This window comes from Phoca vitulina, unplaced genomic scaffold (assembly GCF_004348235.1).
Source record: "Phoca vitulina isolate PV1807 unplaced genomic scaffold, GSC_HSeal_1.0 scaffold47, whole genome shotgun sequence".
Lineage (NCBI taxonomy): Eukaryota > Metazoa > Chordata > Mammalia > Carnivora > Phocidae > Phoca > Phoca vitulina.
Window position 1 is genome coordinate 271,433 of NW_022589750.1, and position 15,795 is coordinate 287,227.

At 40.8% G+C, this 15,795-nt stretch overlaps 1 protein-coding gene across 1 annotated transcript in view; it reads right to left on the bottom strand.

Moving 5' to 3' along the window:
• Positions 1–15,795, bottom strand: part of UBE2G1 (ubiquitin conjugating enzyme E2 G1) — a 98,044-nt gene that overhangs the window by 60,525 nt on the left and 21,724 nt on the right. The gene's annotated exons all lie outside the window — the stretch shown is intronic.

Below are 15,795 nucleotides of genomic sequence, written 5' to 3' on the forward strand. Positions count from 1 at the left end.
ATAATATAGATATCTAACACTGTTTTAGAACAACTAGGCAAAGGACACAGGTTAAAAAAATAATTAGAGATCCGAGTATGATTACTGTACAGTTAGGAAAACTGATCAAACCAAATAAAAACTATTAAAAAGTGACCAATTAAAAATCTCAACTCAAAAAAGGGTTAATTTCAACAAAATTTAAACATTAAAATAAATGTTAAACATACAGTCCAATATTAACTGATAACAAGCTATTCAAGAATAAAACACTGCACTAAAAATTTACTTACTTAAAACACACACACAAGAATATTTTAAGTCTGATCAAAAAAAAAATACAGCTATTATACCATTTGAATTTTTAAGTATTTGGGGGCAAACTTTTCTAGCTACGGAAAAAGTGTGTTCTAACTACTATTCTAAGTACACCTTCAGTAAGGCCGAGAGGTGAGTTTTTGTGTCAGAATGAAACTATTCAAGTAAGAGTCAGATGGCTTCTCCCCTGCTGAATGAAACCCTCCGTGGTTCTCCAGCTGAGTCTCTGCCCAGTCCTTACCAGGGCCCACAAGGCCCAACAGGACCTGGCACATGCCGCCTTCCTTCTCAGCTGTCTGACCCCATCACCCATTCCTCTCCTGCTTCACCTTCCCACACTGACCAACAAATTTAACCTTATTAACAGAAGTTCCAGAAAGAGGTAACCCAGAAGATAGAAAAGGGGATACACACACACACACACACAAAATTTTGTGAGAACTGCAAGACCTAAGTTTATAGCAAGGCCTTCAAAGTGCCCAAGACATTTAATGCAAAAGCTCATACAAAGTAAGACACATCAAAAAAAATAATAAATTTTTTTCAGAACACCAAATCCTAAAAGCTTACGAACAGAAAAAGTTGACTTTTCTTTTTAATCAAAATTTCAAAATTGAACCTCCCAAGTGATAAGGGACAAAGGCACCTGTATGAAAATTTGGTATATAATGAATTACAGCATTTCACATCAGGAGAGGGGAAAAAATGGATTAGCCAAAAATGGTGTGTTAGGACAACTGGTTCATCAGAGAAAAAAGTCAATCTCTACCTAAATCCTTACAACAAAGAAGTCCAAATACAAAAAATTTAAATGTACAAACCAAAACCATAAAAGCACAAACAAAAAATGGGAAGATGGGGTGGGAACATTTTTATGATCTTGGTTTAGGAAAAGTCTTAAATCTTAAAAAGAAAACCTAGAAGCCACAAATGAAAAGAATGAACCTTGATGATACAAAAACTCTGAATTTCTCAAAGGTTTAAAAAGGGGGAGGAGGAACCCAAAGGACACACTGAGGAAGAAACACACGTGACAGAGTTAGTCCCTGAACAGGTAAAAAGCACTAAAAAATCAATGAGATTAAACCCAACATCTGCACAAAGGAGTAAATACAAATGTCCAATAAATGCATGTTAACCTTCTCTAAAAATACAAAGACATCACTCATATCTTAAGACTGGGAAGTCATTCTCAATTTTAACCAGAACTGGCAAAGACATGGGCCAACAAGCAGTCAATGGAAATGCCGACCGATACATTTTTATACACAGCAAGTTGGCATTATTGGACTTTCTTTTTTACCCTTTTGTTTACATTTCATTTTTAGGTTCTTATTTTACAGAAAAACTGACACAACTGAGAAAATTGCCACTTAACTTATCCTAATGCACCACACCTTCAAAGTTTACTAAAAATTTCTCATCAATTATATTCACAAATACTTTTATTCACTCTTCCTAAAAAGTGTGTGCTCCTTTTTTGCAGTTTCCTATTTGTTGTACTCTCTGGTAGATTTCTTCAGTTTTATCTTCTAAGAGCTCCTTTCCTTTTTCATAGAGTTCTGTTCCTGTTGACAAACCGAATATTCAATAGCGTCTTATTTTTTCTTTTTTAAATGTTTTCTTCTCCTTGTCTGAGTTGCACTTCCTCCTAATTGTTTTCCATTTCTGTCGGTTTCTTTTGTGCAAGGACGCTCTTCCTCATGGGATACAACGTGATTGCCCAGAATAGTCTGAGACTAATTGGGGGTGGGGGGGAGGGGTACTGGACACCACCGGGGAGGCCTGAGGAGTGGCAGGGTCCTCGCCACTAAATGGTACGGCTCATAGTAGGGGAAAAAGAGTATCTCAGTGTAGCTTTAACACAGCCTCCAAGAGTGAAGTCCAGCACTTTCAATATTCCTCAAAGCCATGTGTAATCTTCCATAGACTTCCTGCTCTTCGTCTGTTTTTCTACTGGGTCCTTGTACTCATTTATTTGTAAGAAATTTATTTTAAGAAATTTTATTTTAATTACACTTTGCCTGTGTTGTTGCAATTTTTAATAAAATTCACTTTAATTTTAAAAACTAAGAACATAGTAAATTGCTTTTCTGTGCTTATAGCTTTTTTCATTTCTATGTTCCTATGCTTTTCAAGGATATTCCCTTTCACGATTACAGAAAGTAATTTCTTTATGTGGTTGATAACTCTACCAGAGCTTACTTGTGCTTCACCTCCTCTCACCTTCTACTCTTCCCCCCCCACCTACCCACAAGGATTCACTGGAGGAAACCAGCACGTAGGGGGAGGGGGGCATGCTCTGATTTCATTTTCACCTGAACTAATTATACCACGTACAGACACTACTCTTTCCTACCAATAATGATGCAGTTACCTGAAACATCCTCACCAACACTTCTACCTTCCACTTCCAACTCACAGCATCACTTCCTCCATGAACCCTTCTCACTAAAGGTAGTCTCCTCCTCTGATGAAAACCCACAGCATCACAACGCTTAACCTTCCTTTTGGAATATTACTTTCCCTGGTTGACAGACTATAGGATCCAGGTCTAAACATATATTTTGTATCTTAGAATGCTGTTTTCAAATGATGAACACTCGGTTATCAATGAATGGTGCCAGAAAACATAATTATACGAAAATAACTTAGGTCCAAAGGCATTTCAAACAGTAAAGTTTAAATTATTTTCAATTACCAACCTTTGATTCAGATCAAGGCCTCTTTAACCATCCTCTCTGCAGTTTCCAGTGCTCCCAGATCATTTAAAAGCTTCCTAAAGGGTTCTGACCTTCCTAGGTCTTGTCCTACCAAACCCACCTGCTCCAGTCCTATGACTTCTTATCCAACAACCCAGTCAGAACCTGGGATTCAAGATCTTATTCTGCATCAGAGAAACACTGTCTCTCAACAGAAGTTCTGGACATCTCTTATCAGATGTGGATTATCTCCCCTTTTCACCCTTACATCCCCCATGTCACCCTAAAATGACACTGATGTACTTACAGATTTTAAGTATTCGGTCTCATTTTCAAAATATGAATATTACCTAAAGCCAGTGAGAGTCTAAGCAGGTTTCCCAAGTATCCCCAGGTCCCACTCTCCCAGCTTCACAACTGGCCCTAAAGCTGCAAATACAATTTACACGAATACATGTGGATTTCTCTGCTACTTCTATCCTAACAGAAGTATAAAAAGAACTGTTTTCTACTACACAATGATACAGTTTTGTTAAAGGAACTTTCACTAATTTATTAAAAAAACAAACACCCTCAACACCATCAACATAAAACTACAACGTTTCTGGTTTGAGGTATGGAAATCCTGTTTTTCTGGAATGTGCTCTAAGTTGATGTGCTGTGTGAGTAGCACGTCTGGTGGCCAGCATCTTCACAAGAAACCATGGCATAACCAGAAATTACAGCCTGATCCGTATGGCAGTATTTCCAAAGTGTCACCCAAACAGAGATATAAGGAAACTGGTTATGTAAATAACTGTAACTTTATAAACAAATATTACCACCTTAACAGTCTCATACACAAATCGTTTACAGTTCTCTCTACAAGTGATGATGACAGTAGTCAACACAGCACTCAGTCTGTTCTATCATGATCCCCTTATAAGTATCAACCTATTCAATCATCACAAAAACCCTATGAGTAATTACTGAGATCTACCACACTACACAGACCCACCCACTTCCCTCAATCTCTGCCCATATACCTTATCACCCCACCTTCTCTGTGTTGTTCTGGATGAACTGCCTATGCTCCTAGCGCAAGCTTCCAAACCGGGCTGTAATTAGATCCTATTTCATTTCCCCCACTCAAAGACACTGCTCCAGAAATTCCTATCTTCCCCTCAGTCATCAATGCTCCCTTCTCTACTGAATTCAACCCCAGCAACAAACACGCTATCATTTCTCCAGCCTTTACAAAAAGAAATATGAAGCCCAAGCACATTCCAGTTACTGTCCCATTTCTCTGCCCCCGTTTCACAGCCCAACTTTGGAGGTGGGCTATGTTAAGAGGCTCCTCTGTATCCATGCCCCCAATTACCCCCTCCCATTCTCTCAAGCTCCCACTGATCTGGCATTTGCCCCAACCACACCCCTTGAAACCGTCCTTCTCAAAATCACCATTCACTTCTAGTGATCCTCTGTCAGTCCTTATCTTACCTGACCTCTCGTTTGACACAGGTCATCTCCCTCCCTCCTTGAAACTTTCTTTGGTTGGCCTATAGGCTACCATATTCTGGTTTTTCACTTACCTCCCTGACCACTCTTCCTCATATCCCCCTTCACTAGTTTCTGCTAATTTCTCTTACTCCTTACCTAAACTCTTCTCTCTGACCCCACCCAGCCTCACGGTTTATATACAATCTACATACAACTCCCAGTCACATCTCTGAGCCAAAGCTCTTCACTGAACTCCTGCTCATACATGACGAGCCGTCTACATGACTCCTCTGCATCAATGTCTAACAGGCAGTTCAAAACGGAGCCTCTGGTAATGTCTTTCCACCCCTCTGCCACGTCCATCCTTTCAGCTGCTCAGGCCAACAACCCCCAAGGTGTCCTGAAACATTCTCTCTCACACATGCACCACTCCAAAAAACATCTGATCCACCAGTAAATCCTGACAGCTCTGTTCAGAAGTAGAAAAAGAATTCAACCATTTATCATCTCCACTGCCACTATCCTGGTCCAAGACAATATGGCATCCCATCTGACCTACTGCTGAAGCCTCATACCCAGTCTAGGTATTCATTTCTACCCCCGTCTCCCTGCAGTCCATATTTTCACACTGCAAGCCAAGACTGATCCTGTTCAAACAGGAGTCAGATCATGTCACTTTTTTTTTTTTTTTTTTAGATTTGAAAGAGAGCGTGCGCGCACACGCAAGAGCAGGAGCAGAGGGAGAGGGAGAGAAAATCTCAAGCAGACTCCCCGCTGAGCATGGAGCCCCGACGAGGGGCTCAGATCCCAGGACCCTGAGGTCAGGAACTGAGCAGAAACCAAGAGCTGGACGCTTAACCGACTGCACCACCCAGGTGCCCCAGATCATGTCACTCTCAATGCTGAACAACTTCTAATGGCTTGTCTTACCTCAGAGTAAGAACCAAAGTCCTTACCTACAAAAACTATGCTGCCACTTCCCGCCGTGCTCCTCATCAGACTCTCTTCCCACCTCAGAGCACAGCCCTTAATCCACAGGCCTGGAGAGCACTCCAGACATCAATACGCCACCCCCAACCATTCATTCTCTCTCAGCCTTATTTTCTCTCCAGGGCACTTATCACAATCTAACACACCACATTTTTAACTTAATTATCTAGTTTATTATCTGTCTTCCCACACTAAATGTAAATGCTGTGCCAGCAAGACTTTTATGTTCTATGATGTTAAGTATTACTCTTAGAGAAAAAGGTACCCAAGTATTTGTTAAATGGCTACAGAATTAAATGTGATATGTCAGCATTTTAAGTGTTATATAATTTTTACAGGATCCTATGGCTTAAAAGCTATGAAATTTTCAAACAAGGTCAAGCCCTCTTTTCCTGTGTAAGGGTATACTATACTCTTCTTCAAACCACTTTTCAGAAAGGAAAAAAAAAAAAAAAAAAGTATTACTCATAAATTTCTCTTCAGTTGCAGCAGATATAAACTCTGGAGACTAAAGCTCCAGGGACATCTCTGGAAAAAAGTAGCAAAGACTTTTAGCCAAAAGAAAAAAATTGAGGCAAACAAATACGTTGGTACCCCAGCAAGTTTCTAAAACAGCACTAAGTCCTCCATATATTGAAGGCAGAGTAGAGGTTATCCTCAACATTAAAGCAAGTTACTATGAGGAATAAACAGTATGACAAGAAAATAAACAATAAAGAGCAGCTAGTTACTGCTATCAACATTGAGCACACCACCTAACAGTTTGTACCTCAAAGAATTTAAAACTAGGAAGCCCAGTCAAAAATATGAGAAAAAGGTTCTTAACATAGCTTGCCCTAGTACCTCAAGCAAATGTCTAAATAAAAGGAATGGGTCTCAGTAATAATTTTAACCCTAATATTAAAAAAAAAAAAATCCTTAGCCCAACCAGGAGACCCATGAATAAACTAGAAAGTTGACAAAATAAAAAACTCTAACTACAGAGAACATAAATATCCTCAAATATAAATTTCTTTCAAATCTCATTTTTATCTTAAATGTTAGGGCAAGTTTTCATTTTAACTGTGTAATATGTCCATGCTTAATTCAATATTCACGGTTTTTCTTGAATCTTCTGGTAAACCTATAGTTAGGAATATTTACACCATATTTTTTTTCCTGTAGTTTTGGGTATACCCTAGTAAAATGTATACCATTAGACAAGCAGGAATTGATGATAAATTAGAGTAACCCTACATTTGAAAAAATAAGGCATGAATTCAAGTTTCACAGATAATTCAAATTAGAAATACCATCACCAAAAAGTTCTACTGGTCTTAGTCCAAGTAAATAGCTTAAGAAAAAAATTTAACAAAAAAGAAAAGAAAAAAATTTAACAACTGAGAAAACAAATTTTCCTCATACGTAAATGAATTTTATGCAATTCAGATAGGATCAAGTCATCAACATATATGACTTTTAAAACTCAGCAAATTTTCAGCAGAAAAGTAGAATAGTGAAATGATGTACCATGTACCCACCATGCAGGTTCAATCATCAGCATGTGACCCATCTTGTTTACCTATATCCCCAACCCTACCTCAACCTAGATTTCAGAGTAAATTCCAGCTGTTATACTTTATTGGGGGGGATAAATGTTTGTTTTATTGAATAACTGATCTGAGTAATCGCTGAGGCCACTACGTACAGACAGAAGAGAGGGATTCCATTTCTTGGTCCCCTCCTCTTGGACAAAGTCTTAATGCTCTCCTCCCTCTTGGCCTGCAGAGCTCATGGGCATCCTCGGTCTTCAGTCTGTGGGCCTCAGCCAGCCTTGTCCGCCTTCAACTGTGGATGTGTTCCACGGGAGTCTGCCTGTTTTGAACACATGACCTTCACTTTCAGGTACGGGCTACGACACGTGGCAGCCTATCTTCTCAGATTCACAGTATCTTTTTTTTTTTTTTTTAAGATTTTATTTATTTATTGGAGAGAGAGAGAGTGAGAGAGAGCATGAGAGGGGAAAGGGTCAGAGGGAGAAGCAGACTCCCCACCGAGCGGGGAGACCGACATGGGACTCGATCCCGGGACTCCAGGATCATGACCTGAGCCGGAGGCAGTTGCTTCACCAACTGAGCCACCAGGCGCCCGAGATTCACAGTATCTTCTGAGCAGCCAGCACAGAGGTCTCATCCTCCTCATCCAGGCCACCTTCTCAGGCATTCGAGCACTCCAGGACCATTTTGCTTACCAATGCCCGAAGTGGTTTCCAGCACGGAGCCAGCAATGGTTTCCAGATCTACTGGCTCGAGTGGGCACTGGCGGTTTCATTGGTGTCATGGGGTCCAACCCTACCTTCTTTCTGCCACACCAGAGGGCACTGGAGGCAAGCCTCTTCTGAAGCCTGAGCACACTCACGGCTGCAGCCGCAGCACAAAAGGAATGCCAGATGTCATACTCCCATCTACCAATATTTCAATGCAAGTTCTACAACATTACCACAATATTATCATATCCCAAGGAAGATTTACAGTTTGTTAGCATCACCTATCTAGCACTCAAATTTTCCCTTCTCTCCTTAAGACTAATCAATTAGTCGGTTAGAACCAGGATCCAACCAAACAAGATCCCCACGTAAATATGTCTCTTTAATTTATAGGTTCCCTAAGCTGTTTTCTTTTCTTGTCACACTTATTTGTTGAAACCAAGACACCTGCCCTATAGAATTTATTTCTGGATTTTACAAGTGCATCCTCTCACAGGGTCTTTAAACATGTTCTTCTGTACCTTATTATTTCCTATAAATTGGCAGATCTAAAAGCTTGATCAGATTCAGAATCGGGTTGGTGCCACTGCATCACATCAGGAAACGCAGGTCTTGGCCGTCCCTACTCTTACGATCTCTGGGTGTGGGAGCTGCCACTCTTCAACCTACTGGCTTCCACAGCTGTTAACGATCATTGCCTTTATCTACTTCATTAGGCTGTGAAATGGAGATATTCTAATTCTTTTATTTATTAGCTGGGTTACTATTATAAACAAAAACTTCTCTTTATCGACTCCTGGGTTACCTGGGAAAGTCCTGAAAGATAAATACTTGATTCTTTACTCTTACCCTAGAGTGCGCTGGTTCCACACCTTCCAAGGTGACCGTCAAGGTGTTTTGCTGTTGTCACTGGCTTTCATATTATGAAGTCATGGATTTTAACACACTATGTTTTAATCCATAATTAATACTCATTTTATCCACCCAAACTGTCCCACAGAGGAATCTGTCCAATGGGAACCCTGCCCAGTGATAAAGTTGCCTGCCCATCGACCTTTGATAGCTTTCTTGCTTTCTGGTACGGAAGACAGGATGTTCCGAACATTTCCAATCCCAGACAAATCAGCCATTTCTCTGTGGAGCCCTGGTTCCATGTAGTGAGAACCAGTAATAAATATGTTATCACACCCTGTGGGCCTTTCTCCTGAAATCCCCTGTCCTTTTTCTCCACGTTGCTCCAGTGTTGACATAAATACCAACCGCCTATCCGACAAAGTTCCATGTGGCTATCTGCCCGAGTCCAGTACGTCTAACTCACCACAGATTAAGGAAAAAAGGGAGAGTGGGGAGCAGGCAAAACTCAGGGGGAAAAAATGACATAACTTTAAAAAAACAACTAAAGGACTGAGTACACCAATGTCAAAAAGCAAACTGAGGGCGCCTGGGTGGCTCAGTCGTTAAGCGTCTGCCTTCGGCTCGGGTCATGATCCCGGGGGTCCTGGGATCGAGGCCCGCATCGGGCTCCCTGCTCCGCGGGAAGCCTGCTTCTCCCTCTCCCACTCCCCCGGCTTGTGTTCCCTCTCTCGCTCTCTCTCTTTCTCTCTGTCAAATAAATAAATTAAAAAAAAAAAAAAAAAAGCAAACTGAATATACAGACAAACCAGAATTTAAGAAGTAAAAGTGGTAAGAGTTCAAGTGTGGGAAAATGTATTCTATCTGCCTTTAGAAATTTCCTCCAGTACAAACAAGTTTTGCTTTACTATATGCATTCATGTGCACAAGAAATAAAAGATCAAACTTCACCTTGAAAACAAAATTATCTGAAAATTTTAAATCAGCTTTGCAAAGTAAATGGACTCATAATTAAAGTCTGATACGATGTCCTGTTAGGCCAGACACCCAAAAGGAACCACTGGAATGACAGCACCAGACGGCCAGAAATGCAAGAAAGCCCTAATCTCCTAACAAGCAACTTACTGCTCATCACTTTGGCTGGGGGGGGGGGGGGGGGGGTCGTCTCATTAGGTCTTCTCTGCAATGTTTAGCAAAGGGAATCTAACAAATAATCAAATAATTCAACCCCAGCCCCAAGCAGATTCTAATGCCTTGGACAGAATAAATGTTGCTCAATTTCAATTTTAAACAGTACTGTTTTACTTTCATTTAATAATGAAGATGTGGTTTGATCTGCAAGACTTTTTTAGTTCAACAGTCCTGGCTTATTTCCAACAATTTGTAAATATTTCATATATATTACTTTCAGTGATCCCTTAAAAAAAACTTAAAAAATTAAACATATAAAAAATAGAGCTTCAACAATACTACCAAAAAAAAAAAAAAAATCACTTCTAGCAATTACTCACAGCAAAAAACCAACTACTGCATTTATTCTGGAATTATCTTTAGTCATAGTACCAAGAGACATTTGGTAAAGAATTGCTGTTACTGAAAACACCTCACTCAATAAATGTTTACGAACTTACTAGAACTGTTTACTCCGCTAATAGTCACCTATTACCCAATTCTCATCTTACAAGAGATCTGTTGATCTACAGAGCATGAAATCAGAGACCGCTTCAGTATGCAGGATCCACAAGTAAAAATAGAACAGACTCCAGAGACTCAAATTGAGAAGGGGGAGGAAAAACACAGCAAACCATATTTAAGAAAACAACCTAGGGTACTACTCAAAAATCAAAAAAAGGATGGTATTTCACATAATTTGAATACAAAGTATTTAATAATTCAAGACTGCACTTTTCAAACTAGTTTTAGATTAGGACTGTTAACAGGACAGTAACATCTGCTCTTGATGTTTCAACAACATAGTATTCAGAATTGCTATGCAACTTACCATTTATCCTCTTTATAAAAATGACTATACTTCCCTTAAAATATAAATATCATCTACTGCCATTAATATGAAGACCAACATTAATTCTCATCTTAAGGTATATTTTCTACCTACTGAAAGAAGGCTTTACATGTAATCACTCTTTATACTAACCCAATGAACATCAAATATTAATGCTAGTCAAGAGTAAGTATAAACAATGTATCCAGACCTAAACTAAAATAATCCTAAATATATGGATTGGATAGTCAAACAGTTTTTATGGTCCCTCAAAGTAAGACACTGCATCTCATCTACACAGCTTATGCTTTCAAAAGGAGTCAAGAAAGGAGGAATCAACAGAGAAAAAGGTACCAATGAGGAAGCAAACACAACTGCAGAAATTCAAGAACAGACTGCCTAGGCGCGCCTGGGTGGCTCAGTTGGTTGAGCGTCCAACTCTCGGTTTCGGCTCAGGTCGTGATCTCAGCTCAGGTCATGATCTCAGCTCAGGTCATGATCTCGGGGTCGTGAGAGGGAGTCCTGGGCCACGCTGAGCCCATGCTGGGTGGGGAGTCTGCTTAAGATTCTCTCTCTCCTGGGACGCCTGGGTGGCTCAGTCGGTAAAGTGTCTGCCTTCAGCTCAGGTTATGATCTCAGGGTCCTGGATCAAGTCCCGCATCGGGCTCTTTGCTCAGCTTGGGGCCTGCTTCTCCCTCTGCCACTCCCCCTGCCTCTCCCTCTGCCTCTCCCTCTCTTTAAAAAAAAAAAAAAAAAAAGATTGCCTAGTTCTAACATCATCTGCAAGGAAGTCCCTTTCTAACAACCCTTACAGAGATTTAAACTTAGCAGTGACTTGAACAATGGCATCCATCTAACATAGATTGACTGAGTGCTCAATACCTGTCCAGCAACTACTGTACTGGGCACTAGAACAGGATGGAGCAGCCATCTGCCCTGCTGTCGGGCACAGGGGTAAGAGGACTTTTCTTGGCCCCCTTGCGGTCCGGGAGGCACCGTGGGACTACAGTTAGCCAACGACTTGTACAGGGAAGCGCCTCCACTCACTTCTGGCCAGACCTTTTATCGGCTGGCCCTTCTTCCCTGGCAACATCTGAGATGGTGGCTGCACTATTATGGAGGACCTCTGCTGCCCTGTGCCGATGAGATGTAAACCCTTGTATTTTAAGCCACTGGGACTTTCGGGTGTGTGTGTATATGTGTGTTTAACCACAATATAACCTAGCCCGTTGTAATATAAAAAGTGATGAATATAGTCTCTTTCTCACAAGCTGCCTACTGCTAAGCTAGGTCTCCCTGACCTCATACTAGCAATTTTTTTAAAAACAAGTAACTACTATCTACTATTTTAGCAAATTTTCTGCCCAACTATAGAAAACTTCCTAAATCCCAATTTTATCAACTAACCTAATGGCTATTCAATTTCTGTGATTCCTACAAACTTAGGATATACAGTAATGTCTTCAAGTGACTATTTTTTGGAATTTGATCAATCAAAGTTCAGGAACCCTGAGGCAAACCAGCAGAATGTCCATCGTGACTAATCTGAGCCAATCAACCACCACGACAGTTTTAACTGTCCAACTGTACACGCATCCCATCTTTCACTGGCTACCAGGAACCATTCTGCCAAGTGTTTTAGTAGAATCACTACCAAGATTATACATGACTGAGGAAGGAGAGGACAGGAATGGGCATTACAAAATAGGCTACTAATAATGGACTAACCAGTTAATATCACACGAAGGGGCAAGGGCAAACACCTACATAAAAATCATAGTGAAGTACAAAATGATAAATGCCTTAAGGATAAAGAAAATACTGAGTAGAAAGGGTAAAAGTTCACTAAAAATATGTCAGGCCCTAATCTAGACATATTCTCAATGCCAACGGCCTTGAAAAACTGTTTCGCAAGGGTTAGGGTGTTGGAGAAGACGTCCAAGCAGCAAAAACATTTCAACCACTGGTCCTTTACCATAAAGGGTGAGTTTATTTTCCCAAGCAGAGATGGGAAAAAGAAAAGAACAGTCCCAAGTAAACAGTATGTGTTACATAGGGAAAGGAATATGTAACAAAAGAGGAAATCTCTGAACATAGAGGGGTGTGTTTTTAAATATCCTATCCTGCCCCCCAAGTAGAATATGCTTTATAGAGTTACATAAAATACAAAATAAGTTAGAAACAGATGAGAAAAAGAGAAACCATGAAGGACATTTAATGGAATCAGAAATATGGACATTATAAAAATGCATTAAAAGTGCATATGATGGAGCGCCTGGGTGGCTCAGTCGGTTAAGCATCTGCCTCGGGCTCAGGTTATGATCTCAGGGTCCTGGGATTGGAGACTGCTTCTCCCTCTCCATCTGCCCTTCCCCTCCCTCGTGATCTCCCTCTCTCAAATAAATAAATATTTTTCTAAAAAATGCATATGATTCCCCCTGCTCCTTCCTTCCCTCTTTCTTTTTTCTTTTTTCTTTCTTTCTTTCCTTTCCCTCTCCCTCTCTCTCAAATAAACAAATAAAATCGTTTTAAAAGGGGGGAGGGCGTGGGTGGCTCAATCTGTTAAGCAGGTCATGATCCCAGGGTCCTGGGATCGAACCCCACATCAGGCTCCCTGCTCTGAGGGGAGCCTCCTTCACCCTCTCCCTCTACTCCCCCTGCTTGTGTGTGCATGCGCTGTCAAATAAATAAATAAAATCTTTATTTAAAAAAAAAAAGGAAATATGATCGGACAGCCACAACTAAGTGCCACTAAGGTTAAAAAAATTATTTTAATGATTAAAGAGTTATATGCATTGCTAGCAAAAACAGAATGAATTTACTCCTGAAGGTCCCCTTAAAAAGGACACTGTAATGCAACATCTTCCTAACACCCACCTGAGTGTCACTGGACTGCTGCTGACAGCATACCTCCCCAGGTGGGAGATGGCAGTGATGGCATCCAAAGTACAAATCAGTCAAGACCCCCCTATGTAGGGTAGGGGTGCAGCTCTCCGTAGTCTGAAGTAGCACTTAAGGGTACCCCAGCAGGAGGCAGGGGCAGTTAAGGGAGATCAGCAGGTAGGTGGTTTCAAAACCCTATGAGAATCTAATTAAAGGGACAGATCCTCCCTTCCCTTCACCAAATGCACAATTTTGAATACAATTTCAAGGGATTCCAGACTGCAATGTCCATCCAAGACCTCCAGAAGAAGGGATGGATTGCAGAGCCTTTAGTCAATCCTGAAAAAAACAGTTTAATCCAGGCAGAGTTGAATACGGTAGCAGATCTCTGCACACACTGGCTGAATACCTAGAGCGCGTAACCTAGGGTTACGTATACTGTACGTGGACAACGGAGAGTAACCCTCGTGGGGAGATGTCCTCTCAGTGGTCACTTACAACAGCTTGATACTCTTCCCAGACTGCCACCACCGCCCCAACCACTCTGGACCTCTCTTAGTTAAAGCTGAACTAAAATTCTATTCTGGGCAACCAGCTATCATGAGGCTCGTTAGGCTTTTCACCTGTCCCTACCCTTTTCAGAGGTCTGGCCGGTTCCTATTAATCATTCTTTAGTCTTAGCTTGGCTATCACTTCCACAGTGATGCTGTCCCCAACTCCTCCTGCTGTATGATCCTCACCATTTTATGGCAATTACAACGTGCCTACCTTCCGTGCTCAACAGGCACACTTCCTACGAGAAGCAGTTTCTGCAGGGTCTCCCAGGCCTGACAGCACGGTCTTAAACAACACGGTCCTGAACTGCACAGGTCCACTTACACATGGATGTTTTTCAGAAACGTGGAGAAATACAGTTCTATAAATGTATCTTCTCTTATGATTTCCTTAGTAACATTTTCTTTAGCTCACTTTGTTGTTAGGATACAGTATATAATACATACAACATACAAAATATCTGTTAATTGACTGTTTACATTATTGGTAAGGCTTCCAGTTAACAACAGGCCATTACGGGGGAGTGAAAAGTCACACAGAGATTTTCAACTGTGCAGGGAGTGGGCACCCTAACCCCTACATTGCTCAAGGGTCAACTGTATTTAAAGTCAGCATTCAAATATTTACCCGAAGAAGGAGACTACTTCCGGTGAAAAGTGAATTCACCTGGAAATTTTATAATCTCCCTTCTGATACACAAATGAGCAAACTTCTTTCTCACATAATATGGCTCAGGTGCCTAGCTGAGAACACGGTCGAGGCAGTTAAATCCAAATGCCACCTTGAACATTTCAAAATAAATAATAAAGCATTCAGAGAATGTCTGGCTTTGAGCAGCTACTTTCTGCTGTACTCTCCAAATTAATCTATTCGTAAAAAGTGCACCTAGGGACTGAAAGAAACAACTTATAATTACATGGCAGGGACACTGTTATTTATTTAAACCACTCTTAGATAACCTATCTTCAACATAAGGCTGCCTTCCCATTCTCTACAGAGAAAATGTTTCCACATAATTCACTCAAAAGTGGTATCAGATCATGCAGGAACCATTAAAAAGGACACTGGCCAGAACACATTCATTTTTCCTACTCTAATGTTAATTATTACTTGACCCATAAAGAAATAGTCTTCCAAGGGCCCTAAGAATGATCCAAATGGTAAATTAAAGTGTATTGGTCAAAGTTCAGGGCAGAAAACAGGAAATAGATTAGGTGTTTTAAGGAGAAGGAATTCAATGAGGAATTGGGTGCTTACAAAATTACGAGAAGGGCTAAAAGAATGAGTTAAAGAAGGAACCTCCAGGAAGACCACCAGAGAAATACAGAACTGACCCCCCCCCCCCCAAGCCCTGGAGCTAAGAGTTCAAGAACAGAGTACAGCAACTGCTATCTGGATTCAGAAAGATGAAATCAAGGAGAAATCACCACATTACTTGTACTTGCAACACTATAATGCAGATCACAGGCAATGTAATAAGAAAAATAGGGATGCGTGGGTGGCCCAGTCAGTTAAGCGTCTGCCTTCGGCTCAGGTCATGATCCCAGGGTCCTGGGATCGAGCCCCGCATCAGGTTCCCTGCTCAGCAGGGGATTCTGCTTCTGCCTCTTCTTGCTCATTCTCTCTCTCTAAAATAAATTTAAAAAAATAAATAAAAATAAATAAAAGGCACACAAATCAAAGAAGTAAAACCGTGCTGATTTGCAGACCATTGCATATGCAGAAACCCCTACAGAAAACGTGAAAAAGCTAACTCAATTTAGCAAGGCTGCACAACACAAGGTCAAAAT